Source organism: Cupressus sempervirens, chromosome 9 (assembly GCF_028749045.1).
Source record: "Cupressus sempervirens isolate cs-2001-9-10 chromosome 9, ASM2874904v1, whole genome shotgun sequence".
Taxonomy (NCBI): Eukaryota; Viridiplantae; Streptophyta; class Pinopsida; order Cupressales; family Cupressaceae; genus Cupressus; species Cupressus sempervirens.
Genome location: NC_143126.1, coordinates 661,671,545 through 661,677,352, shown reverse-complemented (window position 1 = coordinate 661,677,352; position 5,808 = coordinate 661,671,545). Strand labels below are relative to the sequence as shown.

The window sequence follows — 5,808 nt, the reverse complement described above, 5'->3', positions numbered from 1 at the left end:
TGGATATTGACTCACAAACCTATCATGCATTTGTGTGGCTTTCCATGATTGGTAGTTAAGTAGGATGGATTTATTCTAAACAAATATTTAGACCAACAAGTCAACCCTTGATCCATTGGGAACAACCTCATTGATCTTGGTTTACTACATATAATTTCAAAATCTAGAATATTAAAATGTAATTGAATGACACAACCATTGCACAGTTGTTAGACTCTTGTATATGATGACACACTTTATAAGACACTTTTTTTTCTATCATCAAGTCTATGTTAGTGAAATGGTTGCTCTGACAGAAATACACTGCTAGATGTTATTTCCATTTTACATTTATCTACCATCAAAAGAAAGTTTGTGGAAATGATTGCTGAATGTCTTCTAACACATGGCCTAGAAAAATATGCAAGAAGAAAATGATGTCAGTTTGCAATATCATTTCATTTGAATGAGAAGTTGTTGCTTCTAGCATGTATCTTGCATTGACAACAAGTAGTGACAGGTCCCTAAGACACCAGCACATAACTGGTCCCACATTAGTGGCCTTTCCTACTAAGAAATTATGTTGTAGTTGTTGTGTGATCGGTGTTAGTTTTTTAAGGAAGATGATCCAACCATAATAGTGGGAACTCATCTATAGATTACTGGTTTACCATAAATTTTTGTGCATAGTTGACATTATATAAGAAGTAAAATGCTCATCCAATTTTTGTGAGATATGAAAAATATGAAATACAAATCATTACATATCAATAAATTACTAGGGAAAACAAATATAGAAACTCTCGTCGCTTGTATTCAAGCAGAGTCCTTCAAATTTTTAGACATAATCTTCACTTAATTGTTTTATTGATCAAGAATGCGTCTAGATGCAACTATGTGATAGTTATATATATCGACAGTTTGGTCATATTGTATGATGTAAACTACTCAAACACTTGCCTGGACACATTCACAATTCCTCTAGATTTGACATTATTTTGTGTCAACGGGTGGAAATTTCTTTTCAATATATAAAAACATAGAAATGTAGATGAAACATTACCATTTGGAAGAACTAACTAAAAGAAGTAGATTCAACTAATAGAATTAGATATGTAGTCTGGTTTAGGCAAGAGATGTTTTCTATTTCCTCTGCCTGGCAGGACAAAGATGCCTCAAATCATTGATGACAAACATGCAGTGTTTAGATGGCTATTTTTAGATGATAATAGAATGCATTGAAAGAATGTGTACATGTTGCCTTATCTATTGAAAAGAGAATGTACATGTCTACTTCAGGAGGCCAATTTAGACCATTTACTTCAAAGCATTATTTATACACAACTAACTATTTTTCCTCTTGTTGATTTCATGCACAATTGAATATTTTCTAACTTTGTAGGCTATAGAACTTTTAACCATAAAAAAATTGATTTTTCAATTTAAGGCTATAAACTAGTTTACATCAATGTTTCTTGCTTATAATGCATATTTTAGTCAAAGCATGTGCACCAGACTTCAATTGAAAACTTTAAATCACTTGATATGTAGATCTCGATTGTAATTCATTGTATCCTAATTACAATCATTTTGGTTGTTGCACAGGTCCATGCAAAAGTAGATGTTGTTTGCTGACTAATTTTTTGGACCATTTTTCCCAGAAACTTGACAAAACTGTTGTAGGCATCCATTCTACAATGGTAGAAATGACAAAACTTTTGAAGATACATGATGAAATGTTGTTAATTAATTGCAAAACATCTAAAAGTTCTTCTCTTGTATATTTGCTTTGCTAAACTCTTCTTAATAGTTTGAGTCCCTCTATTACTTTAATCACATTTACCCAATTATCTCTTGTCATGTCATAGAATTAAAAAATATTATATTTTATAACATAGAATGCCTCAAAAAGCACCATCCCAAGGGTAGGATAACAAGAGTTATTCTATTGAGAGAAAGTATTCTTCTCTCTTGTATATTTATCCATGCAATACATCCTAAATATGCCAAAGCTTGGTCAATTCTATCTATATGACCATTGGTCTCAAGGTGATGAGGAGATCTATATTTCAAATTGATCCCTAATGCTATTTGTAGATAATCCAAAACATTGACATCATTATTCTGTTTTATCAAGTATTAAAAAAAAATTAGGTACATTATTATATCTTATTATATCTAAATATCTCAAACAAACCTTTTGCTGAAATATGGAAATCATCAATCATTTTCTAAAATAAATTGGGTAAATTTTGTAAAATTGTTAAAAAGTCCATAGTTTTGAGACTTGAACAAAATTTTGATTGACATAGGGTAGGCTTTGTGTAAAATCCTAGTCAAAACTAAACATAATTTTAATTCATTCAAAAATAGAGAAACTTAGGGCAAAAAAAACCTAAAAAGATATTTGCATAATGCATTCCATATTAAATCAATTTCAAATAAACACAAAATTTAATCAATTACATCCACCATACAAGCATGCATACAAGAAGGGATAAAACTAAAATAAGATATTGAAAGTTTATATAAAAGAAAAGTTTGTTATGCATCAAATTGTTTTCTTGAATACAAAATTGGAATTAGAAATCTATGTCACTAGAATCAACAAGAAAGGTAAAAAATTGAGAAAAACCAATCCTCCCAAAATTGGTTCAAAGATGTTGGAACCTGCCATTTTTTACATACATCAAAATAGTAGCTGCAACCATCCTATTCATAAAAGAGGTAGCAATAAGATTATCTTCAATAACTTGTTTGTCTCTAGTTGTACAAGCTCACTCCTCCTCGAATCATTCCATCACTACCTAATGACCAGCTTGAGTCAACTCATCTATGGTTATCCTCCATAAATATAAGATCACCATCCTCAATAATCAACTCAAATGCAAAACATTTTTCAAATCAATATATGTTATCATCTACAAGCTATGTTTGTGCTAATTAGCTCTCAAACTATTTTTAATCCAAACCATACTATTTGAATTTTTAGTCAAATAATTGTGGAGTTTTATATTCAGAAATCAAAATAGGAAGATAAAAGAAACAATCAAGTTATAAAGAGGTAGAAGTTTTACTATATAAACCTCAAGATTGGGACAACTGATTGGAAAAGGAAATCACACATTTTTTCAAGCTTCTTTATATTACTTAAAAGAATTACACATCTAAGAAATTCAAATGATGTGTGTTCTATCTTCCAAGTATTCTCAAGTTTTGAATACTTCTGCCACACAAGTTGGGTAGTCATCATAGTCTACCTAGAATTTTTTTTATGTTGTGCTCTTACTTTCTCTATACTATGCTTCATAATTTGGTATGTAGCTATCCTAAATCCTGTAATACAATTTGCTCATGATCTAATTAACTATGGGATGCCTTTGATTCCTCACATTATCCAATTCAACTTGCTCATGTCCTTAAATAGATGTTGGAAGATTCTCTCAATGCATAAGAATTTATAACTTCATTTGGAAGAGCAAACATCTAATAGTTGACATCAAATTTCATTTGTCATCAACAAAACCCCCCTTCATGAAAACCTACAGCTTCATTATCATTTGGATGGTTTCAAAACTACCTTGGCCATTATAGCCTACCCTGACAGGATTCGACAATTTCAAATTACCACTTGATATTTACAAATTGTCCTTTGAGTAATTTCCTCCATCTTCCATAAACCAAACTTTCAAATATAGACTTAAATGAAGTGCTCTTTTTTGGAATTTCATAAATTTTTGAAAAGAATAGGAATAAGTAGAAGTATTCAAATTTGAGTGCCATCAAAGTACTAAGTTTGGGGTCCTACAAGACAATTGCATCTACAAGGCCAAAACTGTGTCCATCCACACCAAACAACCATTGAAATCATATAATATTTGAGCAACAACAATAATGACAACTACGTGACAAATCACTATGAAGCCCTTTTCTTTGCTAAAAGTGGATTCCCCATCTTATGTTATCCAAAGCTTCCCTTCTTCATTCTATGAATGCTCTAGTTCTCTCATGTTGCTACATAAAATTGGTACCAACTTTCATTCTTTTCTATACACACAACAAGTGGAACAAATGACATGTTACAATGTTATTATCGCAATGTAAATATGTGCATGCTTACAACTACTTTTAAATGTTTGTACAATTATCCATGCTATTAATTTTGTTAGTTTTTCTATAATCCATGTTCCCCAATGCAATCAAGTAACCCCACTTATCCTACATGCTCTAAGATCATACATGTTCTTCAACACTATTACAGTTATTTTTCATTGTGGTTAATTTAATTATAAGCATATAATAATGTGTTCATTTACAGGGAAAGAAGAAACAAGATGGAGAGGCATGCAGGAGTAAATTTTGTAAAAGAAAGAAGGAAGATATTATCATAAGTAGCTTGGAAACTGAATCCCCTTAGTCCATAAGACGTTAATGGGCTTTGGGGTTCTTGGCTATCCTACAAAAGGCCATTCCAATAAATTGAAGGAGTTTATGCAAGGGCCTCCATTCTTCTATTTCAAAAATGTTGCCATTGCACCAAAGGATGTTTAGAAGACTATATCTTGGCATTTTGATGTATAGAGGTGGAGTTTGTTGACTCCAAGTACTTTTTAGCTTCAAAGAGACCAAGAGTCTATGTACACAACCTTCTAATAGAAGGTAGATTTCATATGTTGCCTTTACCTCCTATGACTATTCATGAAGCATTTCCTCAAACAAAGAAGTTTTGGTCTTCCTAGGATCATAGGGAAAAACTGAATTGCATATGTGGCTCATGAGCCAATGATGTACAATGCCAGGAACTTAGGTCAATAGTTAAAAGATCTCATGGTAAACCATCTTTGAGTGAGCAAGCATACATACTTCACATGTGCAAGAAGGATAACTTGATATGGGTGGGGCTAGATCAGATGGCCCCTTTGGAGCCTCATGAGATAGAGCTCATATTGGGATTTGAAAAAGATCACACCCGAGGAGTGTCATCTATGATAGAAAGCCTTCAGTGTTTGGGAAATGCATTCCAAATTGACACAATAGCATACCATTTCTTTGCACTAAAAGCATATTATCTCGGTGGAATCAAAGTCCTCTCTTTGTTCTCTGGTATAGGTGGAGCAGAGGTTGCTCTCCATTGATTAGGGATAAAATTAAAATGTGTTGTATCATTAACATAATGAGATTTCCACAATCCATTAATAATGTGAGCAATGTTTATGGATTAGATTGTGTGATTTTTTTTAGCATCAACATTTCGGATCATACTACATGATCCATCATCAGGATGAGAGAGCATCAGAATATGAAACTAAATTTCATATTCTGATGCTCTCTCATCCTGATGATGGATCATGTAGTATGATTCAAAACGTTGATGCTAAAAAAACTCACACAATCTAATCCAGAAACATTGCTCACATTGTGTTGTATCTGTCGAAATATGTCCAAAAAATAGGCTTACACTTAGTTCCTGGTGACAAAAAACACAACAAATAGGCACATTGATTCAGAAGGAAGATGTGTGAGAATTGACCAAAGCTTACCCTAAATGGCATAGCTTGTGTTAGTGTGGTTCAGCTAACATGTCCAACAAATTAGCTTTCTAAACCAAAAAAAATGCATAGCTGAACATTAACAAAATTTATAAACCAAAATTTAATCAAATGTCAATCTATAAATCAAAACTTCAACTTGCCTTTCTAATGTTGGGAAGGAGGCTCTTCAACGTTGCCAGGTGTGAATTAATCCTTTCACACTGCCTTCTTTCAGCTTCACTATGACTCTTTGATGCTGCAAGAGCCTTTGCTTCTGAAATCTCTTTCAATGTCAACT

At 32.4% G+C, this 5,808-nt stretch overlaps 1 pseudogene; it reads left to right on the top strand.

Annotated features, from left to right (window-relative positions):
- Positions 1–4,410: 4,410 nt before the first annotated feature.
- Positions 4,411–5,501, top strand: LOC149540489 (DNA (cytosine-5)-methyltransferase DRM2 pseudogene; annotated as a pseudogene).
- Positions 5,502–5,808: the final 307 nt, after the last annotated feature.